The sequence below is a fragment of the Ranitomeya variabilis genome, chromosome 4 (genome assembly GCF_051348905.1).
Source record: "Ranitomeya variabilis isolate aRanVar5 chromosome 4, aRanVar5.hap1, whole genome shotgun sequence".
Taxonomy (NCBI): domain Eukaryota; kingdom Metazoa; phylum Chordata; class Amphibia; order Anura; family Dendrobatidae; genus Ranitomeya; species Ranitomeya variabilis.
This window is the reverse complement of record NC_135235.1, coordinates 244,931,181-244,959,057: the sequence shown is the minus strand read 5'-3', so window position 1 is coordinate 244,959,057 and position 27,877 is coordinate 244,931,181. Positions and strand designations below refer to the sequence as shown.

General features: G+C 49.5%; 1 protein-coding gene across 4 annotated transcripts in view; it reads left to right on the top strand.

Moving 5' to 3' along the window:
- LOC143764132 (neurotrimin-like) overlaps nt 1-27,877 on the top strand; it is a 971,575-nt gene that overhangs the window by 848,990 nt on the left and 94,708 nt on the right. The gene's annotated exons all lie outside the window — the stretch shown is intronic.

Sequence of the window (27,877 nt, the reverse complement as noted above, 5' to 3'; positions counted from 1 at the left end):
TGGCACCTGATGGCTCGGCTGAGACACGGGGGAGCCTAGAGGCGGCTTGTGGCACCTGATGGCTCGGCTGAGACACGGGGGGCCTAGAGGTGGCTTGTGGCACCTGATGGCTCAGCTGAGACACGGGGGGGGCCTAGAGGTGGCTCCTGGCACCTGATGGCTCGGCTGAGACACGAAAGGCCTTGAGGCGGCTCCTGGCACCTGATGGCTCCGCTGAGACACGGAAGGCCTTGAGGCGGCTCCTGGCACCTGATGGCTCGGCTGAGACACGGAAGGCCTAGAGGCAGCTTGTGGCACCTGATGGCTCGGCTGAGACACGGAAGGCCTAGCGGCGGCTTGTGGCACCTAATGGCTTGGCTGACACATGGGGGGGCCAAGAGGTGGCTTGTGGCACCTGATGGCTTGGCTGAGACGAGGTGCATAGAGGCGGCTTGTGGCACCTGATGGCTCGGCTGTGACAAGGGGGGGCCTAGAGGCGGTTCCTGGCACCTGATGGCTCGGCTGAGACACGGAGGTCCTAGAGGCGGTTCCTGGCACCTGATGGCTCGGCTGAGACATGGAGGTCCTAGAGGCGGTTCCTGGCACCTGATGGCTCAGCTGAGACATGGGGGAGCCTATCAGCAGCTCCTGGCACCTGATGGCTCGGCTGAGACACGGAAGGCCTTGAGGCGGCTCCTGGCACCTGATGGCTCGGCTGAGACATGGAAGGCCTAGAGGCGGCTTGTGGCACCTGATGGCTTGGCTGAGACACGGAAGGCCTAGAGGCGGCTTGTGGCACCTGATACCTTGGCTGAGACATGGAAGGCCTAGAGGCGGCTTGTGGCACCTGGTGGCTTGGCTGAGACTGGGGGCCTAGAGGCGGCTTGTGGCACCTGATGGTTCGGCTGTGACACGGGGGAGCCTAGGGCGGTTCCTGGCACTTGATAGCTCGGCTGAGACACAAGGGGAGCCTAGAGGCAGCCCCTGGCTCCTGATGGCTCGGCTGAGACACGGGGGGCCTAGAGGAAGCTCCTGGCACCTGATGGCTCGGCTGAGACACGGAAGGCCTAGAGGCGGCTTGTGGCACCTGATGGCTCGGCTGTGACACGGGGGAGCCTAGGGCGGTTCCTGGCACTTGATGGCTCGGCTGAGACACAAGGGGAGCCTAGAGGCAGCTCCTGGCACCTGATGGCTCGGCTGAGTCACGGGGGCCTAGAGGCGGCTCCTGGCACCTCATGGCTCGGCTGAGACACGGGAGTCCTAGAGGCGGCTCCTGGCACCTGATGGCTCGGCTGAGACACGGGAGTCCTAGAGGCGGCTCCTGGGACCTGATGGCTCGGCTGAGACACCGGGGTCCTAAAGGCGGCTCCTGGCACCTGATGCTCAACTGAGACACGGGGGGCCTAGAAGTGGCTCCTGATGGCTTGGCTAAGACAGGGGAAAGGGGTATGTCTAAAGACGGGTCCTATAATTGCTGTTGGAGAAAATAGCGCAGAATAGGGTCTTATCCAAGATAATTGAGGTTAATATAATTATATCAGACGGAGCTGATATTCTGGCGTGTAGGATTATCCGCTGCAGCAGATCCACCAGTCACTAGGTGACAGAATTATATAGATGAATTTGATCTGTATGTGGCATTTCCTGAAGAACTCACTGTACTTGGAAACGCGTTGAATAAACCAGACTCTAGTATGTGAATAATTCTGGACCCTCAAGTTATTGGGCCACGCAGATCAAATCTACATTTTTCCCATTCATCTCTAAAGACGGGTCCTGGCACCTGAAGGCCTTTTTGTCCAAGTCTGTTGCTCTGCCTCCTGCCATTTATTCTTGACGTGAATGTGAATAAGCATGAACACAGAAATCCCCCCCCCCATCCCTGCGGATATACAACCTGTGGGCAGAAATCCCCTCATCCCTGCGGATATACAACCTGTGGGCAGAAATCCCCCCATCCCTGCGGATATACAACCTGTGGGCAGAAATCCCCCCCATCCCTGCGGATATACAACCTGTGGGGAGAAATCCCCCCATCCCTGCGGATATACAACCTGTGGGCAGAAATCCCCCCCATCCCTGCGGATATACAACCTGTGGGCAGAAATCCCCCCCATTACTGCGGATATATTACCTGTGGGCAGAAATCCCCCCCATCCGTGCGGATTTACAACCTGTGGGCAGAAATCCCCCCATTACTGCGGATATACAACCTGTGGGGAGAAATCCCCCCCTATCCCTGCGGATATACAACCTGTGGGAAGAAAACCCCCCATCCCTGTGGGATATATAACCTGTGGGCAGAAATCCCCCCCATCACTGCGGATATACAACCTGTGGGCAGAAATCCCCCCCCCATTCCTGCGGATATACAACCTGTGGGGAGAAATCCCCCCCATCCCTGCGGATACACAACCTATGGGCAGAAATCTCCTCATCCCTGCGGATATACAACTTGTGGGCAGAAATCCCCCCATCCCTGCGGATATACAACCTGTGGGGAGAAATCCCCCCATCCCTGCGGATACACAACCTGTGGGGAGAAATCCCCCCCATCCCTGCGGATATACAACCTGTGGGCAGAAATCCCCTCATCCCTGCGGATATAAAACCTGTGGGGAGAAATCCCCCCATCCCTGCGGATATACAACCTGTGGGCAGAAATCCCCCCCCATCCCTGCGGATATACAACCTGTGGGCAGAAATCCCCCCATCCCTGCGGATATACAACCTGTGGGCAGAAATCCCCCCATCCCTGCGGATATACAACCTGTGGGCAGAAATCCCCCCATCCCTGCGGATATACAACCTGTGGGCAGAAATCCCCCCCCCATCCCTGCGGATATACAACCTGTGGGCAGAAATCCCCCCATCCCTGCGGATATACAACCTGTGGGCAGAAATCCCCCCATCCCTGCGGATATACAACCTGTGGGGAGAAATCCCCCCCCCATCCCTGCGGATATACAACCTGTGGGCAGAAATCCCCCCCATCCCTGCGGATATACAACCTGTGGGCAGAAATCCCCCCCATCCCTGCGGATATACAACCTGTGGGCAGAAATCCCCCCCATCCCTGCGGATATACAACCTGTGAGCAGAAATCCCCCCCATCCCTGCGGATATACAACCTGTGGGGAGAAATTCCCCCATCCCTGCTGATATACAACCTGTAGGGAGAAATCCCCCCATCCCTGCGGATATACACCCTGTGGGGAGAAATCCCCCCATCCCTGCGGATATACACCCTGTGGGGAGAAATCCCCCCATCCCTGCGGATATACACCCTGTGGGGAGAAATCCCCCCATCACTGCGGATATGAAACCTGAGGGCAGAAATCCCCTCATCACTGCGGATATACAACCTGTGGGGAGAAATCCCCCATCCCGTGCGGATATACAACCTGTGGGCAGAAATCCCCCCATCCCTGCGGATATACAACCTGTGGGCAGAAATCCCCCCATCCCTGCGGATATACAACCTGTGGGCAGAATTCCCCCCATCCCTGCGGATATACAACCTGTGGGCAGAAATCCCCCCCATCCCTGCGGATATACAACCTGTGGGCAGAAATCCCCCCATTACTGCGGATATATAACCTGTGGGGAGAAATCCCCCCCATCCCTGCGGATATACAACCTGTGGGCAGAAATCCCCCCATCCCTGCGGATATACAACCTGTGGGCAGAAATCTCCCCATTCCTGCGGATATACAACCTGTGGGCAGAAATCCCCCCCCATCCCTGCGGCTATACAACCTGTGGGCAGAAATCCCCCCATTACTGCGGATATATAACCTGTGGGCAGAAATCCCCCCATTACTGCGGATATACAACCTGTGGGCAGAAATCCCCCTATCCCTGCGGATATACAACCTGTGGGCAGAAATCTCCCCATTCCTGCGGATATACAACCTGTGGGCAGAAATCCCCCCCCCATCCCTGCGGATATACAACCTGTGGGCAGAAATCCCCCCATTACTGCGGATATATAACCTGTGGGGAGAAATCCCCCCCATCTCTGCGGATATACAACCTGTGGGCAGAAATCCCCCCCATCCGTGCGGATTTACAACCTGTGGGCAGAAATCCCCCCATTACTGCGGATATACAACCTGTGGGGAGAAATCCCCCCCTATCCCTGCGGATATACAACCTGTGGGCAGAAAACCCCCCATCCCTGCGGATATATAACCTGTGGGCAGAAATCCCCCCCATCACTGCGGATATACAACCTGTGGGCAGAAATCCCCCCCCATCCCTGCGGATATACAACCTGTGGAGAGAAATCCCCCCTATCCCTGCGGATATACAACCTGTGGAGAGAAATTCCCCATCACTGCGGATATACAACCTGTGGGCAGAAATCCCCCCCATCCCTGCGGATATACAACCTGTTTGCAGAAATCCCCCCCATCCCTGCGGATATACAACCTGTGGGCAGAAATCCCCCCCATCCCTGCGGATATACAACCTGTGGGCAGAAATCCCCCCATTACTGCGGATATACAACCTGTGGGCAGAAATCCCCCCATTACTGCAGATATACAGCCTGTGGGGAGAAATCCCCCCCCATCCCTGCGGATATACAACCTGTGGGCAGAAATCCCCCCATCCGTGCGGATTTACAACCTGTGGGCAGAAATCCCCCCATCCGTGCGGATTTACAACCTGTGGGCAGAAATCCCCCCCCATCCCTGCAGATATACAACCCGTGGGCAGAAATCCACCCCATCCCTGCGGATATACAACCTGTGGGCAGAAATCCCCCCCCCCCCCCATCCCTGCGGATATACAACCTGTGGGCAGAAATCCCCCCATCCAGCAGTCTTCACGTGTCTTTTGTCTGGGGTCTAGCTGAGAGACAAGGGTGATGTATCTGGATATATGCTCGTCCTTCCCCCACAGCTCACAGTTGGCCATGAGATATGACATAACGAAATGTAAGTGATTTTTCAACTTTAATCCCATTTTATTTGTAATTGTACTGTACATACAATATTTGTCTTCTTTCTAATATCTTTCTACTTCTGTAAACACTGCCTACCTTTTTTGGAGTAAAATATAAAATTACTAGCTTTGTCTCTCCTTGCTCTATAACGTGCGGTCACGTCCTCTGAAGTGAATTACGCTACTAATCTGGGTTGGCTCTGGACCTGTTAATAATTAAGAAATTGGAGCTGGTGGAAGCAGAATTTATCCTGTGCATTGGGAGGCTTTGTAGCGATGGCGGCGTTGATAATTCTTGTTACCAGCTGAGTGGGAGTAGTTATATCGCCCTCGCTGCAGCGTGCCCAATAGCCAGTACATAGCAGGCAGTCTTTCCAGTGACTAATTATCCTAAGTGTAGTACCTAATCTGACCGGAGGGTAAGGGGGGCGCCAGAGAGCTGTAAGTTCCAATCCAGAACTGGGAAGTGGGATATAGATAAATCCCCTTCAGAAAGAACCAGGGGCAACCAAACAACCCCGGTTCATGACAAATTGGTGTGAGTGGTGGGGATGATAAAGGTATCCTCCCCGTGAACCATGACTGGTATGTCTTACAGTTACAGAAGAATGTGCATATTTTTTCATTTTAGTGCCATCAATATCTGATTAGTACCCCAATATTCATAGCTGCACATTAAAGACACAAAGCCTTGGGAGGTTCTTTCATCATAGCAGCTCATCCCTCTTCAATCCACAAACCCGACACTCTGAAACAGGATATCTATTGTGGGAAACAACCATTTGGTCACCACCGCAGATAATCCCAGCCTCAAAGTGAGCTGTGAATCGTTTTGTCACCTCTTAGCTATACATGATTTCCTCTTTTCCCCTATTACCCAAAAGTGGTTTAAATTGTCAGCTCTTTCTCCTTAAGATATTGTACACTAGAGTAGGGGGTGAATGCCCCCTTCCCTGCAGTGGACTTTAGGGACTTTAATTTTTCTATGACATCCTGCATGACCGCAAATTGTCAATCTGAGGTAAAGGAAGGTTCACAGGTGACACAAAATGCAGACATAGCAAAAGCCAGATGTATGGACTGAGGATGGCAAACGCCTCCAAGGAGTGGACTCCTGAAACTCTCGGCAGGTGCCTCCTCCACAGCCTGGAGAGGGCATCTCGGCCTGACCCTGGAATAAACCTCAGTGGCTCATTCACGGCTCCTGTGTTTCGGCGTCACGTACGGTACACATCTCTTCTGTATGTTACAAACGGTCTGGGCCTACTTCAGGTGGAGGATCTCATATTGACGGACTTCTGTGGTCTTGGCCAGGATGCCACTTTTCTCAGGTGTTTGTCTGCACACTTTTTTTTAATAGATTGACATCCTGGAATTCAATAGACTGGAAGAAAATAATAAAATTAGCACTGCTATGTGAAGCCGCTCGTGATCTTAGAGCAGTGCCGCCGGAGCTGATGGGAATGGATGAAGCCGGCGTCCAGGCTCATTACAGGATTACTTTCTACCTAAAAGTGTCTCTCCGGGGAGCGCGTTTTACAGCTCAAGAGCCTGCGCAGGAATGGCAGCCTGTCCTATATTGTTCTTGGAGGTGGCGTAGCTGCATCGGTATTTCCAGCCTTGCCAACTGTCTGCTACAAAAAGAGATATTTCCTCAGGCAGTTCTTAAGGGTGTGAAACCAGCAAGGGAAGCTTTCTGGCTGCTCCCTTGGGCTTGCAACCCAGGGAAATGTGAAGACATGAATATTTAAATATTCAGGATTGCTAGATTAACCCATTTTGCTGGACACATTAGTCAACTTGTTTCTCACATACCTGTGGGTTCATTATCTGGGAGAGCGATGGATGATGTACTGAGAATGGAGACTAAAACAACCTGGTGTAGATGTGGCACCTGGTGATGGTGCAGTTACTGGCAGTGTGGTGTAGATGTGGCACCTGGTGATGGTGCAGTTACTGGCAGTGTGGTGTAGATGTGGCACCTGATGATGGTGGACTTACTGGCGGTGTGGTGTGGATGTGGCACCTGGTGATGGTGGAATCACCGGCAGTGTGGTACAGATGTGACACCTGGTGATGGTGCAGTTACTGGCAGTGTGGTGTAGATGTGGAATTTGGTGATGGTGCAGTTACTGGCAGTGTGGTATAGATGTGACACCTGGTGATGGTGCAGTTACTGGCAGTGTGGTGTAGATGTGACATCTGGTGATGGTGCAGTTACTGGCAGTGCGGTGCATATGTGGCTCCTGGTGACGATGCAGTTACTGGCAGTGTGGTGCAGATGTGACATCTGGTGATGGTGCAGTTACTGGAGGTGTGGTGTAGATGTGTCATGAATCCACACCGCTGCCATCAATTTGTCACGATTCACACTGTAACCGTCACCCCCTACGTCACGAATCGGGGTGACTTTAGGCCAACAGACGGCTGTCACATGTGCAGGGGGGCTTATCTTAGTTATCCCTCCACTGCTACAATGTGATGAAAATACACACAAGGTTATTGACCTCTTAGTTTACAGCAGGGGCTTATTTTAGGTATCCCACTGCTCTTCAATATACCACGAACTGCAGGGATTTATGTATATCCCTCTTACAGTTCCACTTGAACTTGCAACTCTCTGGTGCCCCCCTTACCCTCAGGTCAGATTAGGTACTGCACCTAGGGTAATTAGTCGCCAGAAAGGCTGCCTGCTATGTTCTGGCTATTGGGCACGCTGCAGCGAGGCGATAAAACTACTCCCGCTCAGGCAGGAACAATAATTATCAACGCCGCAGTCGCTACAACGACACCCAAAGGCCCCGCACACGGTATGCTGCCACCAGCTTCGATTAAACAGGTCCGAAGCTAACCCAAAACAGTAGCGTAATTCCCTTCAGAAGGCTTAAGGTACGTTTTAGAGCATGAAGAAGGAAAACTAGTAATTTATATATTTTTCTCCATTAAAGATTAAGGCAGTGTTTACAAAAAGGCATATAAAGATGTTACAATATGAGACAATTGACAATGTGCAAGGTAATTATACAATAAAAGGATTAAATGAGAAAAGGTAACACTCACATGTTCTCAGGACATTGCAGGCAACCAGGCTAGTGGGTGGAGTTCCCATATGTCCCAATGCATCAGGACTGGCAGTCAGGACTCCTCAGATAAGACTCAGACAGACTCTCACAGACTCTGGAGGCTGGGTAAAGTGGAGTCACTTAAATAACCACAGCCTTGTGTCATCACTAACAGGGCTGGTTTCCTTAGCCCCTCCTATCTCTTCAGTCTTAGTAAATTTAACACAAGTTTGTCTAATGCCTGTTTCTCCGCTACAGAACATGTCAGAATCATAACACACCCAGCATTCATCTTGTATTAACATTGGCGTTCTAATGAGACCAAATTTGTGCTATTTGTGACGCACAGTTCCAGAGAAATCCATATTCTGTCCCTGTTGGAACTAGAAGCCTGCGTTTACCGTGGCCGATAGATCCGCCGATGGAGATTCACAAACTGGATGTATTCTTTTCCTAGCTTAAACCGTTGGCCCAATATCTTATCCTATTAGAACAAAGACCCTCCTGGATTTTGGAGAACTTCTATACCAGTTCCAGCTGGAGGAAAGTTTGAGCCAACACAAGCGATCGTAAAAATTCTTTTGGGAGGGGCATGAGGAGTAAGTTGCTCTAAGCCAGGAATTTCCAGCAAGAAGCCATTGAAAAGAAAAGCTAACTCCTGAAGTGAAGGGGGGGTCAACGCCCACCCTATAGGTGCTGGCAATGAGAGACTAAAACTTATATTTCATACAATATTGTGACAGTGCAGTTACTGGCAGTGTGGTGTAGATGTGGCACCTGGTGATGGTGCAGTTACTGGCAGTGTGGTGCATATGTGGCACCTGGTGACGATGCAGTTACTGGCAGTGTGGTGCAGATGTGACATCTGGTGATGGTGCAGTTACTGGAGGTGTGGTGTAGATGTGTCATGAATCCACACCGCTGCCATCAATTTGTCACGATTCACACCGTAACCGTCACCCCCTACGTCACGAATCGGGGTGACTTTAGGCCAACAGACGGCTGTCACATGTGCAGGGGGGCTTATCTTAGTTATCCCTCCACTGCTACAATGTGATGAAAATACACACAAGGTTATTGACCTCTTAGTTTACAGCAGGGGCTTATTTTAGGTATCCCACTGCTCTTCAATATACCACGAACTGCAGGGATTTATGTATATCCCTCTTACAGTTCCACTTGAACTTGCAACTCTCTGGTGCCCCCCTTACCCTCAGGTCAGATTAGGTACTGCACCTAGGGTAATTAGTCGCCAGAAAGGCTGCCTGCTATGTTCTGGCTATTGGGCACGCTGCAGCGAGGCGATAAAACTACTCCCGCTCAGGCAGGAACAATAATTATCAACGCCGCAGTCGCTACAACGACACCCAAAGGCCCCGCACACGGTATGCTGCCACCAGCTTCGATTAAACAGGTCCGAAGCTAACCCAAAACAGTAGCGTAATTCCCTTCAGAAGGCTTAAGGTACGTTTTAGAGCATGAAGAAGGAAAACTAGTAATTTATATATTTTTCTCCATTAAAGATTAAGGCAGTGTTTACAAAAAGGCATATAAAGATGTTACAATATGAGACAATTGACAATGTGCAAGGTAATTATACAATAAAGGGATTAAATGAGAAAAGGTAACACTCACATGTTCTCAGGACATTGCAGGCAACCAGGCTAGTGGGTGGAGTTCCCATATGTCCCAATGCATCAGGACTGGCAGTCAGGACTCCTCAGATAAGACTCAGACAGACTCTCACAGACTCTGGAGGCTGGGTAAAGTGGAGTCACTTAAATAACCACAGCCTTGTGTCATCACTAACAGGGCTGGTTTCCTTAGCCCCTCCTATCTCTTCAGTCTTAGTAAATTTAACACAAGTTTGTCTAATGCCTGTTTCTCCGCTACAGAACATGTCAGAATCATAACACACCCAGCATTCCTCTTATATTAACATTGGCGTTCTAATGAGACAAAATTTGTGCTATTTGTGACGCACAGTTCCAGAGAAATCCATATTCTGTCCCTGTTGGAACTAGAAGTGTCATGATCTCCATGGCCAGAGAACTAGCATAAGCCTCAATAGGAACAAGCTCTTGGAAGATGTAACTATACTGACCATGAACTAAACCTACCGCATCATCTAGAAGTAGCCAGGTAGCATGTCCTACTTTTTATCCCTATATGCCCAGCGCCGGCCGGAGAACTAAATAATGCTAGCAGAGGGAAATATAAGACCTGACTCACCTCTAGAGAAATGCCCAAAAAGGAGACAGAAGCCCCCCACATATATTGGCGGTGATATGAGATGAAACAACAAACGCAGCAGGAAAATAGTTTTAGCAAATTTGAGGTCCGCTTTCTAGATAGCAGAAGACAGAAAGCATACTTTCATGGTCAGTAGAAAACCCTAACAAAACACATCCAGAAATTACTTTAGGACTCTGGCATTAACTCATAATACCAGAGTGGCAATTCCTGATCAACAAGAGCTTTCCAGACACAGTAACGAAACTGCAGCTGTGAACTGGAACCAAAATACAAAAACAAAACATGGACGAATGTCCAACTTATCTAGTAGATGTCTGGGAGCAGGAACAAGCACAGAGAGGCTTCTGATAACATTGTTGACCGGCAAGCATCTAACAGAGAAGCCAGGTTATATAGCGACACCCAGATCTAATCAGAACAGGTGAACAGGGAAGATGATGTCACAGGTTCAATTCCACCAGTAGCCACCAGGGGAGCCCAGAATCCAAATTCACAACAGTACCCCCCCCTCAAGGAGGGGGCACCGAACCCTCACCAGAACCACCAGGGCGATCAGGATGGGCCCTATGAAAGGCACGAACCAGATCAGAGGCATGAACATCAGATGCAGTGACCCAAGAATTATCCTCCTGGCCGTATCCCTTCCACTTGACCAGATACTGGAGTCTCCGTCTGGAAACACGGGAGTCTAGGATTTTTTCCACAACGTACTCCAACTCACCCTCAACCAACACCGGAGCAGGAGGCTCAACGGAAGGCACAACCGGTGCCTCATACCTGCGCAATAACGACCGATGAAAAACGTTATGAATAGAAAAGGATGCAGGGAGGTCCAAACGGAAGGAAACAGGGTTAAGAATCTCCAATATTTTATACGGACCGATGAACCGAGGCTTAAACTTAGGAGATGAGACCCTCATAGGGACAAAACGAGAAGACAACCACACCAAATCTCCAACACAAAGCCGAGGACCAACACGACGGTGACGGTTGGCAAAAAGCTGAGTCTTCTCCTGGGACAACTTTAAATTGTCCATCACCTGCCCCCAGATATGATGCAATCTCTCCACCACCGCATCCACTCCAGGACAATCCGAGGATTCCATCTGACCGGAGGAAAATCGAGGGTGGAACCCCGAATTACAGAAAAACGGGGACACCAAAGTGGCAGAGCTGGCCCGATTATTGAGGGCGAACTCCGCCAATGGCAAAAAAGCAACCCAATCATCCTGGTCAGCAGACACAAAACACCTCAGATATGTCTCCAGGGTCTGATTAGTCCGCTCGGTCTGGCCATTAGTCTGAGGGTGAAAAGCAGACGAAAAAGACAAATCTATGCCCATCCTAGCACAGAATGCCCGCCAAAATCTAGACACAAATTGGGTTCCTCTGTCAGAAACGATATTCTCAGGAATACCATGCAAACGAACAACATTTTGAAAAAACAGGGGCACCAACTCGGAAGAAGAAGGCAATTTGGGCAGGGGAACCAAATGGACCATCTTAGAAAAACGGTCACACACCACCCAGATGACAGACATCTTCTGAGAAACAGGCAGATCTGAAATAAAATCCATCGAGATGTGTGTCCAAGGCCTCTTAGGAATAGGCAAGGGCAACAATAATCCACTAGCCCGAGAACAACAAGGCTTGGCCCGAGCACAAACGTCACAAGACTGCACAAAGCCTCGCACATCTCGTGACAGGGAAGGCCACCAGAAGGATCTTGCCACCAAATCCCTGGTACCAAAAATTCCAGGATGACCTGCCAATGCAGAAGAATGTACCTCAGAGATGACTCTACTGGTCCAATCATCAGGAACAAACAACCTATCAGGCGGACAACGATCCGGTCTATCCGCCTGAAACTCCTGCAAGGCCCGCCGCAGGTCTGGAGAAACGGCTGACAAGATAACTCCCTCCTTAAGAATACCTGTGGGGTCAGAGTTGCCGGGTGAATCAGGCTCAAAACTCCTAGAAAGGGCATCCGCCTTAACATTCTTAGAACCCGGTAGGTACGATACCACAAAATTAAACCGAGAGAAAAATAATGACCAGCGCGCCTGTCTAGGATTCAGGCGCCTGGCGGTCTCAAGATAGATCAAATTTTTGTGGTCAGTCAATACCACCACCTGATGTCTGGCCCCCTCGAGCCAATGGCGCCACTCCTCAAACGCCCACTTCATGGCCAAAAGCTCCCGATTCCCAACATCATAATTCCGCTCAGCGGGCGAAAATTTACGGGAAAAGAAGGCACAAGGCCTCATCACGGCGCAGTCAGAACTTTTCTGCGACAACACTGCCCCAGCCCCGATCTCAGAAGCGTCGACCTCAACCTGAAAAGGAAGAGTCACATCAGGCTGACGCAACACAGGGGCAGAAGAAAAACGGCGCTTAAGCTCCTGAAAGGCCTCCACAGCATCAGGGGACCAATTAGCAACATCAGCACCCTGTCTAGTCAAATCGGTCAATGGCTTAACGACATCCGAAAAACCAGAAATAAATCGACGATAAAAGTTGGCAAAGCCCAAAAATTTCTGAAGACTTTTAAGAGAAGAGGGCTGCGTCCAATCACAAATAGCTTGAACCTTGACAGGATCCATCTCAATGGAAGAGGGAGAAAAAATATATCCCAAAAAGGAAATTCTCTGAACCCCAAAAACGCACTTAGAACCCTTGACACACAGAGAATTAGACCGCAAAACCTGAAAAACCCTCTTAACTTGCCGGACATGAGAGTCCCAATCATCCGAAAAAATCAGAATATCATCCAGATACACTATCATAAATTTATCCAAAAAATCGCGGAAAATATCATGCATAAAGGACTGGAAGACTGAAGGGGCATTAGAAAGACCAAAAGGCATCACCAAATACTCAAAGTGGCCCTCGGGCGTATTAAATGCGGTTTTCCACTCATCCCCCTGCCTGATCCGCACCAAATTATACGCCCCACGGAGATCAATCTTAGAGAACCACTTGGCCCCCTTTATGCGAGCAAACAAATCAGTCAGCAACGGCAATGGGTATTGATATTTAACCGTGATTTTATTCAAAAGCCGATAATCAATACATGGTCTCAAAGAGCCGTCTTTTTTTGACACAAAGAAAAAACCGGCTCCTAAGGGAGATGACGATGGACGAATATGTCCCTTTTCCAAGGACTCCTTTATATATTCTCGCATAGCAGTATGTTCAGGCACAGACAGATTAAATAAACGACCCTTTGGGTATTTACTACCCGGAATTAAATCTATAGCACAATCGCACTCACGGTGCGGAGGTAGTGAACCCAGCTTGGGTTCTTCAAAGACGTCACGATAATCAGACAGGAACTCAGGGATTTCAGAGGGAATAGATGATGAAATGGACACCAAAGGTACGTCCCCATGAGTCCCCTTACATCCCCAGCTCAACACAGACATAGCTCTCCAGTCAAGGACTGGGTTGTGAGACTGCAGCCATGGCAATCCCAGCACCAAATCATCATGTAGATTATACAGCACCAGAAAACGAATAGTCTCCTGGTGATCCGGATTAATACACATAGTCACTTGTGTCCAGTATTGTGGTTTATTATTAGCCAATGGGGTGGAGTCAATCCCCTTCAGAGGAATAAGAGTCTCCAAAGGCTCTAAATCATACCCACAACGATTGGCAAAGGACCAATCCATAAGACTCAAAGCGGCGCCAGAGTCGATATAGGCGTCCGTAGTAATAGATGACAAAGAGCAAATCAGGGTCACAGACAAAATAAATTTAGACTGTAAAGTGCCAATGGGAACGGATTTATCAAGCTTTTTAGTACGCTTAAAGCATGCTGATATAACATGAGTAGAATCCCCACAATAGAAACACAACCCATTTTTCCGTCTAAAATTCTGCCGCTCGCTTCTGGACAGAATTCTATCACACTGCATGTTTTCTGGCGTTTTCTCAGTAGACACCGCCAGATGGTGCACTGGTTTGCGCTCCCGCAGACGCCTATCGATCTGAATGGCCATTGTCATGGACTCATTCAGACCTGCAGGCACAGGGAACCCCACCATAACATCCTTAATGGCATCAGAAAGACCCTCTCTGAAAGTAGCCGCCAAGGCACACTCATTCCACTGAGTAAGCACAGACCATTTACGAAATTTTTGGCAGTAAATTTCAGCTTCATCTTGCCCCTGCGATAGGGACATCAAAGTTTTTTCTGCCTGAAGTTCCAAATGAGGTTCCTCATACAGCAAGCCCAAGGCCAGAAAAAACGCATCCACATTGCGCAACGCAGGATCCCCTGGTGCCAATGCAAAAGCCCAATCTTGAGGGTCGCCGCGGAGCAAGGAAATCACAATCCCAACCTGCTGTGCAGGGTCTCCAGCAGAACGAGATTTCAGGGACAAAAATAACTTACAATTATTTCTAAAATTCTGAAAGCTAGATCTATTCCCTGAGAAGAATTCCGGCAAAGGAATTCTCGGCTCTGATACCGGAGCATGAACAACAAAATCTTGCAAACTTTGTACTTTCGTGGCGAGATTATTCAAACCTGCAGTTACACTCTGTAGATCCATTATAGACAGGTGAACATAGAGCCATTCAAAGATTAGAAGGAGAGAGAAAAAAAAAAAAAGACTGCAGCATAGACAGACTGGCAAGTGATCCAATTAAGAGCACACTAACTACTAGAGAAAAAAAAAAAAGAAAAAAAAAAAAATTTTCAGCAGACTTCTTATTTCTCTCCTTTCTCAGCCAAGGATTTTAACCCTTTAGTGGGCCGGTCAAACTGTCATGATCTCCATGGCCAGAGAACTAGCATAAGCCTCAATAGGAACAAGCTCTTGGAAGATGTAACTATACTGACCATGAACTAAACCTACCGCATCATCTAGAAGTAGCCAGGTAGCATGTCCTACTTTTTATCCCTATATGCCCAGCGCCGGCCGGAGAACTAAATAATGCTAGCAGAGGGAAATATAAGACCTGACTCACCTCTAGAGAAATGCCCAAAAAGGAGACAGAAGCCCCCCACATATATTGGCGGTGATATGAGATGAAACAACAAACGCAGCAGGAAAATAGTTTTAGCAAATTTGAGGTCCGCTTTCTAGATAGCAGAAGACAGAAAGCATACTTTCATGGTCAGTAGAAAACCCTAACAAAACACATCCAGAAATTACTTTAGGACTCTGGCATTAACTCATAATACCAGAGTGGCAATTCCTGATCAACAAGAGCTTTCCAGACACAGTAACGAAACTGCAGCTGTGAACTGGAACCAAAATACAAAAACAAAACATGGACGAATGTCCAACTTATCTAGTAGATGTCTGGGAGCAGGAACAAGCACAGAGAGGCTTCTGATAACATTGTTGACCGGCAAGCATCTAACAGAGAAGCCAGGTTATATAGCGACACCCAGATCTAATCAGAACAGGTGAACAGGGAAGATGATGTCACAGGTTCAATTCCACCAGTAGCCACCAGGGGAGCCCAGAATCCAAATTCACAACATAGAAGCCTGCGTTTACCGTGGCCGATAGATCCGCCGATGGAGATTCACAAACTGGATGTATTCTTTTCCTAGCTTAAACCGTTGGCCCAATATCTTATCCTATTAGAACAAAGACCCTCCTGGATTTTGGAGAACTTCTATACCAGTTCCAGCTGGAGGAAAGTTTGAGCCAACACAAGCGATCGTAAAAATTCTTTTGGGAGGGGCATGAGGAGTAAGTTGCTCTAAGCCAGGAATTTCCAGCAAGAAGCCATTGAAAAGAAAAGCTAACTCCTGAAGTGAAGGGGGGGTCAACGCCCACCCTATAGGTGCTGGCAATGAGAGACTAAAACTTATATTATATTTCATACAATATTGTGACAGTGCAGTTACTGGCAGTGTGGTGTAGATGTGGCACCTGGTGATGGTGCAGTTACTGGCAGTGTGGTGCATATGTGGCACCTGGTTATGGTGCAGATACTGGCGGTGTGGTGTAGATGTGACATCTGGTGATGGTGCAGTTAATGGCAGTGTGGTGCAGATGTGACATCTGGTGATGGTGCAGTTACTGGCGGTGTGGTGTAGATGTGGCACCTGGTGATGGTGCAGTTACTGGCGGTGTGGTGTAGATGTGATACCTGGTGATGGTGCAGTTACTGGCGGTGTGGTGTAGATGTGGCACCTGGTGATGGTGCAGTTACTGACTGTGAGGTGTAGATGTGGCACCTGGTGATGGTGCAGTTACTGGCAGTGATGTGTAGATGTAGCACCTGGTGATGGTGGAATCACCGGCAGTGTGGTGCAGATGTGACACCTGGTGATGGTGCAGTTACTGGCAGTGTGGTGTAGATGTGGCACCTGGTGATGGTGCAGTTACTGGCAGTGTGGTGCAGATGTGGCATCTCGTGATGGTGCAGTTACTCGCAGTGTGGTGTAGACGTGACACCTGGTGATGGTGGAATCACCGGCAGTGTTGTGCAGATGTGACACCTGGTGATGGTGCAGTTACTGGCGCTGTGGTGTAGATGTGGCACCTGGTGATGGTGCAGTTACTGGCAGTGAGGTGTAGATGTGGCACCTGGTGATGGTGGAATCACCGGCAGTGTTGTGCAGATGTGACACCTGGTGATGGTGCAGTTACTGGCAGTGTGGTGCAGATGAGACACCTGGTGATGGTGCAGTTACTGGCGATGTGCAGATGTGGCACCTGGTGATGGTGCAGTTACTGGTGGTGTGGTGTAGATGTGAAACCTGGTGATGGTGCAGTTACTGGCAGTGTGATGCAGATGTGACACCTGGTGATGGTACAGTTGCTGGAGGTGTGGTGTAGATGTGGCACCTGGTGATGGTGGAATCACCGTCAGTGTGGTGCAGATGTGACACCTGGTGATGGTGCAGTTACTGGCGGTGTGGTGCAGATGTGGCACCTGGTGATGGTGCAGTTACTGGCGGTGTGGTGCAGATGTGGCACCTGGTGATGGTGCAGATGTGATACCTGGTGATGGTGCAGTTACTGGCGGTGTGGTGTAGATGTGGCACCTGGTGATGGTGCACTTACTGGCGGTGTGGTGCAGATGTGGCTCCTGGTGATGGTGCAGTTACTGGCAGTGTGGTGTAGATGTGGCACCTGGTGATGGTGCAATTACTGGCAGTGTGGTGTAGATGTGGCACCTGGTGATGGTGCAGTCACCGGTGGTGTGGTGCAGATGTGGCACCTGGTGATGGTGCAGTCACCGGTGGTGTGGTGCAGATGTGGCACCTGGTGATGGTGCAGTTACTGGCGGTGTGGTGAAGATGTGACACCTGGTGATGGTGCAGTTACTGGCGGTGTGGTGTAGATGTGGCACCTGGTGATGGTGCAGTTACTGGCGGTGTGGTGTAGATGTGGCATCTGGTAATGGTGCAGTTACTGGCGGTATAGTGTAGATGTGGCATTTGGTGATGGTGCTGTCACCGGTGGTGTAGATGTGGCATCTGGTGATGGTGCAGTTACTGGCAGTGTGGTGCAGATGTGACACCTGGTGATGGTGCAGTTACTGGCGGTGTGGTGCAGATGTGACACCTGGTGATGGTGCAGTTACTGGCGGTGTGGTGCAGATGTGACACCTGGTGATGGTGCAGTTACTGGCAGTGTGGTGTAGATGTGGCATCTGGTGATGGTGCAGTTACTGGCGGTGTGGTGTAGATGTGGCACCTGGTGATGGTGCAGTTACTGGCGGTGTGGTGTAGATGTGGCACCTGGTGATGGTGCAGTTACTGGCGGTGTGGTGTAGATGTAACATCTGGTGATGGTGCAGTTACTGGCGGTGTGGTGTAGATGTGGCACCTGGTGATGGTGCAGTTACTGGCGGTGTGGTGTAGATGTGGCATCTGGTGATGGTGCAGTTACTGGCGGTGTGGTGTAGATGTGGCATCTGGTGATGGTGCAGTTACTGGCGGTGTAGTGTAGATGTGGCATTTGGTGATGGTGCAGTTACTGGTGGTGTAGATGTGACACCTGGTGATGGTACAGTTACTGGCGGTGGAAGTGCATTTGAACAGCAAGGTGGCTTGTTGAAGGTAAATAGAGAGAGAAAAAAAAACCAAAAACTATAAATCTTCAGCATAGCGAGTGTGAGCGAACTGAGTGTGACCTGAGCGTAAGTGTGGATGGCGGTAAGTGTGACTTGTGATTCAGTGACTTTGGAATCAGGGAGTTTCCAAGGGAGGAATTGCTGTCTGTTTTTTATTAATACTTTGTATTTATTTTTTATTTACCATTTGTGTGGTGCAATCTCCATTAGGAAATGTGCTCCACTATTGTTAATGCCATCCAGTGCACATCTTGCCACATGTATGCAGTCCTTGATCAGCCGGTCGAGGGTGCATACTGCTGTGCGAGATGTGAGCACGTTGTGCATTTGGAATCCCAGATTCTGGATCTAAATGTGCAGCTGGCAACACTGATATCCATAGACAATATGGAGAGGAGTCTTCTGCTCACTGAGCAGATGCTCAATGGGATAGATGAGGAGGGGGATGGTAGGATGGAGCTGCAGGACAGTGAAGTAGGTAGCTGGGTGACATTCAGAAAGCGGGGTAGAGGGAAGAGTGCCAGGGAGGCTAGTCCTGATCTGGCTCACCCCAATAAGTTTGCTAAGTTGGCAGATGAGGGGGGTGCCAGTACAGGGGTAGCACTGCTGCAGACAGGCATGTCCTCTGAAAGCCGGAGGAGTGACTGCTCCAGTAAGGAGGGAAATAGGAGAGCAGGGCAGGCCAGACAGGTGCTGGTAGTGGGGGACTCAATTATTAGGGGAACAGATAGGGCAATCTGTCACAAAGACAGGGATCGTCGAACGGTGTGCTGCCTACCTGGCGCTCGAGTCCGACACATCGCTGATCGGGTGGACAGATTATTGGGAGGGGCTGGTGAGGACCCAGCGGTCATGGTGCACATTGGCACAAATGACAAAGTTATAGGTAGGTGGAAGGTCCTTAAAGATGATTTCAGGGAATTAGGCTGCAAGCTGAAAGCAAGGACCTCCAACGTGGTATTTTCCGAAATACTGCCTGTACCACGTGCCACGCCAGAGAGGCAACGGAAGATTAGGGAGGTTAATAAGTGGCTCAAGAATTGGTGTAGGAAGGAGGGGTTTGGGTTCCTGCAGAACTGGGCCGACTTCTCAGTTGGCTACAGGCTCTACGCTAGGGACGGGCTGCACCTCAATGGGGAAGGTGCAGCTGTGCTGGGGGAGAAAATGGCTAGAAGGTTGGAGGAGTGTTTAAACTAGGGATTGGGGGGGAGGGTATTCATTTTATAGGAGGGGAAGATAGTGCAGATTAGAGACCTGGGCACAAATAAGGAAGTTGGGGGTGGCGGTGGCATGGGGGGTGGGGTTAGAACAGTTAGTAATTTAAGAAAGAATAGAGGTACAGAGAGGAACATCAAGTGCATGTATACTAATGCCAGAAGCCTCGCCAACAAAATGGACGAATTAGAACTAATATTGTTGGAACAAAATTATGACATGGTGGGGATATCTGAAACATGGCTGGATGAGAGCCATGACTGGGCTGTTAACTTGCTGGGCTATAGCCTTTTCAGAAATGACCGTACAGATAAGCGAGGGGGTGGGGTGTGTCTGTATGTAAAATCGACCTTAAAACCCATCCTGCGTGATAGTATAGGTGAATCTAATAAAAATGTAGAGTCTCTGTGGGTGGAGATAAGGGGAGGGGGAAAAAATAATAAATTACTGATAGGGGTTTGTTATAAATCTCCAAAAATAATGGAAGCAATGGAGAACATCCTCGTAAAGCAAATAGATGAAGCTGCGACTCAAGGAGAAGTCATTATTATGGGGGACTTCAACTACCCTGAAATAGATTGGGGAACAGAAACCTGCAGTTCCAGTAAAGGTAATCGGTTTTTGACAACTATGAGAGACAATTACCTTTCACAACTGGTTCAGGACCCAACAAGAAGGGGGGCACTGCTAGACCTAATATTAACCAACAGGCCAGACCGCATATCAAATATCAGGGTTGGGGGTCACTTGGGGAATAGTGATCACAAAATAATAAGTTTTCATGTATCCTTTAATAAGATGTGTAGTAGAGGGGTGACAAGGACACTAAACTTCAGGAGGGCAAATTTCCAACGGATGAGAGAGGATCTTGGTGCAATTAACTGGGACGATATCCTGAGACATAAAAGTACACAAAGAAAATGGGAGACGTTTATTAGCCTCCTGGATAGGACCTGTGCACAGTATATACCGTATGGGAATAAACATACTAGAAATGGGAGGAAACCAATATGGCTAAATAGAGCTGTAAGGGGCGGAATAAGTGACAAAAAGAAAGCATTTAGAGAATTAAAGGAAGTAGGTAGTGAGGAGGCATTAAATAAATACAAAAAATTTAATAAATTCTGTAAAATGCAAATCAAGGCAGCAAAGATTGAGACAGAGAGACTCATTGCCAGAGAGAGCAAAAATAACCCCAAAATATTCTTTAACTACATAAATAGTAAGAAACTAAAAAATGATAGTGTTGGCCCCCTTAAAAATAGTCTGGGGGAAATGGTGGATGAGGATGAGGAAAAAGCCAATATGCTAAATGACTTTTTTTCATCAGTATTTACACAAGAAAATCCCATGGCAGCCAATATGACTAGTGATAAAAATTCCCCATTAAGTGTCACCTGCTTAACCCAGCAGGAAGTACGGCGGCGTCTAAAAATCACAAAAATTGACAAATCTCTGGGCCCGGATGGGATACACCCCCGAGTACTGCAGGAATTAAGTACAGTCATTGATAGACCATTATTTTTAATCTTTAAAGATTCCATAATAACAGGGTCTGTACCACAGGACTGGTGTATAGCAAATGTGGTGCCAATATTCAAAAAGGGGACAAAAACTGAACTCGGAAATTATAGGCCAGTAAGCTTAACCTCTACTGTGGGTAAAATCCTGGAGGGCATTCTAAGGGATGCTATACTGGAGTATCTGAAGAGGAATAACCTCATGACCCAGTATCAGCACGGGATTACTAGGGACCGTTCATGTCAGACTAATTTGATCAGCTTCTATGAAGAGGTAAGTTCCGGACTGGACCAAGGGAACCCAGTAGATGTAGTGTATATGGACTTTTCAAAAGCTTTTGATACGGTGCCACACAAAAGGTTGATACATAAAATGAGAATAATGGGGATAGGGGAAAATATGTGCAAGTGGGTTGAGAGCTGGCTCAGGGATAGGAAACAAAGGGTGGTTATTAATTGAGCACACTCGGACTGGGTCGCGGTTAGTAGTGGGGTACCACAGGGGTCCGTATTGGGCCCTCTTCTTTTTAACATATTTATTAATGATCTTGTAGGGGGCATACAGAGCAGAATTTCAATATTTGCAGATGACACTAAACTCTGCAGGGTAATCAATACAGAGGAGGACAATTTTATATTACCGGATGATTTATGTAAACTAGAAGCTTGGGCTGATAAATGGCAAATGAGCTTTAATGGGGATAAATGTAAGGTCATGCACTTGGGTAGAAGTAATAAGATGTATAACTATGTGCTTAATTCTAAAACTCTGGGCAAAACTGTCAATGAAAAAGACCTGGGTGTATGGGTGGATGACAAACTCATATTCAGTGGCCAGTGTCAGGCAGCTGCTACAAAGGCAAATAAAATAATGGGATGCATTAAAAGAGGCATAGATGCTCATGAGGAGAACATAATTTTACCTCTATACAAGTCACTAGTGCGGCCACACTTAGAATACTGTGCACAGTTCTGGTCTCCGGTGTATAAGAAAGACATAGCTGAACTGGAGCGGGTGCAGAGAAGAGCGACCAAGGTTATTAGAGGACTGGGGGGTCTGCCATACCAAGATAGGTTATTACACTTGGGGCTATTTAGTTTGGAAAAACGAAGACTAAGGGGTGATCTTATGTTAATGTATAAATATATGAGGTGACAGTACAAAGACCTTTCTGCTGATCTTTTTAATCATAGATCGGTGACAGGGACAAGGGGGCATCCTCTACGTCTGGAGGAAAAAAGGTTTAAGCATAATAACAGACGCCGATTCTTTACAGTAAGAGCAGTGAGACTATGGAACTCTCTGCCGTATGATGTTGTAATGAGTAATTCTTTACTTAAATTTAAGAGGGGACTGGATACCTTTCTGGAAAAGTATAATGTTACAGGGTGTATATATTAGATTCATTGATAAGGCGTTGATCCAGGGAACTAGTCTGATTGCCGTATGTGGGGTCGGGAAGGAATTTTTTTCCCCATGGTGGAGCTTACTCTTACCACATGGGTTTTTTTTGCCTTCCCCTGGATCAACATGTTAGGGCATGTTAGGCTATGGGTTGAACTAGATGGACTTAAAGTCTTCCTTCAACCTTAATAACTGTGTAAGGCACTATGTAAAGATGTGGCACCTGGTGATGGTGTAGTTACTGGCAGTGTGGTGTAGATGTGGCATCTGGTGATGGTGCAGTCACTGGCAGTGTGGTGTAGATGTGGTACCTGGTGATGGTGCAGTTACTGGCGGTGTTGTGCAGATGTGGCACCTGGTGATGGTGCAGTTACTGGCAGTGTGGTGTAGATGTGGTATCTGGTGATGGTGCCGTTACTGGCAGTGTGGAATAGATGTGGCATCTGGTGATGGTGCAGTTACTGGCAGTGTGGTGCATATGTGGCACCTGGTTATGGTGCAGTTACTGGCGGTGTGGTGTAGATGTGACATCTGGTGATGGTGCCGTTAATTGCAGTGTGGTGCAGATGTGGCACCTGGTGATGGTGCAGTTACTGGCAGTGTGGTGCAGATGTGACATCTGGTGATGGTGCAGTTACACGAGGTGTGGTGCAGATGTGACACCTGGTGATTGTGCAGTTACTGGCAGTGTGGTGTAGATGTGGCACCTGGTGATGGTACAGTTGCTGGAGGTGTGGTGTAGATGTGGCACCTGGTGATGATGGAATCACCGTCAGTGTGGTGCAGATGTGACACCTGGTGATGGTGCAGTTACTGGCGGTGTGGTGCACATGTGACACCTGGTGATGATGCAGTTACTGGCGGTGTGGTGTAGATGTGGCACCTGGTGATGGTGCAATTACTGGCATTGTGGTGTAGATGTGGCACCTGGTGATGGTGCAATTACTGGCAGTGTGGTGCAGATGTGACACCTGGTGATGGTGCAGTTACTGGCAGTGTGGTGTAGATGTGGCATCTGGTGATGGTGCAGTTACTGGCGGTGTGGTGAAGATGTGACACCTGGTGATGGTGCAGTTACTGGCAGTGTGGTGTAGATGTGGCATCTGGTGATGGTGCAGTTACTGGCGGTGTGGTGTAGATGTGACACCTGGTGATGGTGCAGTTACTGGCGGTGTGGTGTAGATGTGGCATCTGGTGATGGTGCAGTTACTGGCGGTGTAGTGTAGATGTGGCATCTCGTGATGTGTGCAGATGTGGCATCTGGTGATGGTGCTGTCACCGGTGGTGTGGTGGTGTGGTGCAGATGTGGCATCTGGTGATGGTGCAGTTACTGGCGGTGTGGTGTAGATGTGGCATCTGGTGATGGTGCAGTTACTGGCGGTGTAGTGTAGATGTGGCATCTGGGGATGTGTGCAGATGTGGCATTTGGTGATGGTTCTGTCACCGGTGGTATAGATGTGGCATCTGGTGATGGTGCAGTTACTGGCGGTGTGGTGTAGATGTGACACCTGGTGATGGTGCAGTTACTGGCAGTGTGGTGTAGATGTGGCATCTGGTGATGGTGCAGTTACTGGTGGTGTGGTGTAGATGTGACACCTGGTGATGGTGCAGTTACTGGCGGTGTGGTGTAGATGTGGCATCTGGTGATGGTGCAGTTACTGGCAGTGTGGTGCAGATGTGACACCTGGTGATGGTGCAGTTATTGGCGGTGTGGTGTAGATGTGGCATCTGGTGATAGTGCAGTTACTGGCGGTGTGGTGTAAATGTTACACCTGGTGATGGTGCAGTTACTGGCAGTGTGGTGTAGATGTGGCATCTGGTGATGGTGCAGTTACTGGTGGTGTGGTGTAGATGTGACACCTGGTGATGGTGCAGTTACTGGCGGTGTAGTGTAGATGTGGCATCTGGTGGTGTGGTGCAGATGTGGCATCTGGTGATGGTGCAGTTACTGGCAGTGTGGTGTAGATGTGGCATCTGGTGATGGTGCAGTTACTGGCAGTGTGGTGTAGATGTGGCACCTGGTGATGGTGTAGTCACTGGCAGTGTGGTGTAGATGTGACATCTGGTGATGGTGCACCTACTGGCGGTGTGGTACAGATGTGGCACCTGGTGATGGTGCAGTTACTGGCAGTGTGGTGTAGATGTGGCACCTGGTGATGGTGCAGTTACTGGCGGTGTTGTGTAGATGTCGCATCTGGTGATGGTGCAGTTACCGGTGGTGTGGTGCAGATGTGGCACCTGGTGATGGTGCAGTTACTGGCAGTGTGGTGTAGATGTGGTATCTGGTGATGGTGCAGTTACTGGCAGTATGGAATAGATGTGGCATCTGGTGATGGTGCAGTTACTGGCAGTGCGGTGCAGATGTGGCTCCTGGTGATGATGCAGTTACTGGCAGTGTGGTGCAGATGTGACATCTGGTGATGGTGCAGTTACTGGAGGTGTGGTGTAGATGTGTGTCATGAATCCACACCGCTGCCACCAATTTGTCACGTTTCACACCGTGACCCTCACCTCTACGTCACGGATCGGGGTGACTTTAGGCCAACAGATGGCTATCACATGTGCAGGGGGGCTTATCTTAGTTATCCCTCCACTGCTATAATGTGATGAAAAAAACACAAGGTTATTGACCTCTTAGTTTACAGCAGGGGCTTATTTTTGGTAACCCACTGCTCTTCAATATACCACGAACTGCAGGGATTTATGTGTATCCCGCTTACAGTTCCACTTGAAACTTGCAGCTCTCTGGCACCCCAATATCTCACTTTTAATGGAACAAAGGACTTCTTGCCTTTAATGAGGGAGATCAGACCAGTTTCTGCTGGAGGAAAGTTTGAGCCAACACAAGCGATCGTAAAAATTCTTTTGGGAGGGGCATGAAGAGTAAGTTGATCAAAGTCAGGAATTAGCAGCCAGAGCAATAAAATCTCTAATACACCCATTGAAAAGAAAAGCTAAATCCTGAAGCGAATGGGGGTCAATGCCCACCCTATAGGTGCTGGCAATGAGAGACTAAAACTTATATTATATTTCATACAATATCCTGACTCCTCCCCCTTTTGGTCTGCGCTACGGAGGCAGGACCTTTCGGTGCTCCTCCATGCGCACCTCAGCAGGTTCACCCCGGCGGGACAGTCCATCTGCATTTACATGCTCCCTGCCCGTTTTGTGTTCAATGGTGAAGTCAAACTGCTGAAAAGCAAGGCTCCAGCGTAGCAACCTGCCGTTGGTTCCACACATGGGGTTTAGCCAGAGCAGAGGGTTTTGGTCGATCAGCACAGTGAAGGTATGACCGTACAAGTAGGGCTGCAAGTTCTGCAGGGCCCAGACTATGGCCAGGCACTCCTTCTCGATGGTGGAGCAGGCCACTTCCCTCGGCAAAAGTTTCCAGCTCAGGTACAACACTGGGTGCTCTTGGTTCTCCGAGTCAACCTGGCTGAGCACAGCACCAAGGCCAAACTCGCTGGCGTTGGTCTGTACCAAGAACGGCCGACTGCTGTCGACTGCTTTCAACACAGGGGCATTGCACAGTGCTGTTTTCAATGCCTGGAAGGCCCCCTCACAGCCATCGGTCCAGTTGACGATGTGGGGTAGCTTCTTCCTGGTGAGGTCCGTCAAAGGTTTTGCCAGGCTACTATAGTGCTGTACGAAGTGCCTATAGTACCCTGCAGTGCCCAGGAAGGACATCACCTGTTTCTTGGTCCTGGGAGTGGGCCAGTCCACGATCGCTCCCACTTTCTCAGGCTCTGGCTTTAGGGTGCCTCCACCTACCCGGTGCCCCAGGTAGTGGACCTCCATCATGCCCATCTGGCACTTTCCGGGCTTGATAGTCAGTCCTGCTTGGTGAATTTGTCTGAGCACCTCCTCGAGATGCTGCAGGTGGTCCTTCCAGGAGGAACTGAAGATGGCAATGTCATCCAAGTACGTCACGGCGTACTCCTCCAGTCCCTGAAGTAGGAGGTTGACCATCCGCTGGAAAGTGGCAGGGGCATTCTTCATGCCGAAGGGCATGACCGTGGACTCGTACAGTCCAAAGGGTGTGATAAAGGCGGACTTCTCCTGCGCCTCGGGGCTCAGGGGAATCTGCCAGTATCCTCGACTCAGATCCATTATTGTTAGGTATTTTTCGCCAGCTAACCTCTCAAGCAGCTCCTCGATGCGCGGCATTGGATGCTCATCGGAGGCTGTGATGGCGTTGAGCCCCTTGTAGTCCACGCAGAACCGGGTGGTCCGGTCCTTCTTTGGCACGAGAACTTCAGGTGAGGCCCACGCGCTCTTTGACCGTCTAATCACCACCAGCTGTAACATCTCATTGATCTCCTGGCGCATAACCTGCTGCACCTGGTCGGAGATTCGATAGGGTGTTCGCCGCAGTGGGGCATGATTCCCGGTGTCCACGTCGTGGACTGCTAATTCAGTCCTTCCAGGTCGGTTGGAGAACACGGCCCGGAAGGGTTCCAGCGTGGTTTGCAACTGTAACCGCTGGGGTCCTCAATGGACCCACCGGCCTTGGCTTGGGCCAGCATGTCCAGGAGGGTGTCTTCCTCCCCGTCTTCGGGCAAGCTGCAGGCCGGTAGGACGAAAGGTGGTTCACCTTCGTGATGAGCCTTCATCATGTTGACGTGAAAGGCCTTTCGCCTACCCCGAACATGGTCAAGGGTGACCACGTACGTGACCGGGTTGAGCTGTTGGTGGACGACGTGCAGGCCCTCCCTGGCTGCCTGAAGCTTATCCGTTGGCACGGGGACCAGCACCCACACCTTCTGACCCACGTGGTAGGTCCTCTCCCGGGCGTTCTGGTCGTACCAGCGCTTCTGATCAGCCTGAGCCTGCATCATGTTGTCATGCACCAACTGCGTCAAGGTCTGCATCTTGTCACAGAAGCGCATGACATACTCCACTAGGGACACTTCAGAACGGTTCGGCTCCTCTTCCCAGGATTCTCTTAACAACCCAAGGGGTCCCCGTACTCGCCTGCCGTACAGGAGCTAGAAGGGGGAGAACCCCATCAAGGCCTGCGGAACCTCTCGGTAAGCGAACAGCAGGTGTGGGAGGTACCGCTCCCAGTTGCGCCCTTGTGTCTCAACCAGCATGCGTAGCATCTGTTTGAGGGTACCATTGAAGCGTTCACACAAGCCATTGGTCTGTGGGTGATACACACTCGATACCAGGTGCTTCACCTGCATTCTCTTACAGAGAGCCTCCATTAGGCGAGACATGAATTGGGTCCCTTGATCGGTAAGCATCTCCCTGGGAAATCCTACCCATGAAAAGATAGCCAACAGGGCATCCGCCACCTTATCCGCCCTAGTTGACGACAGAGCTACTGCCTCTGGGTACCGGGTAGCATAGTCTACCACAGTAAGGATGTATTGCTTTCCAGAGCTGCTGGGGACGGCCAGTGGGCCCACAATGTCCACCGTGATCCTCTGGAAAGG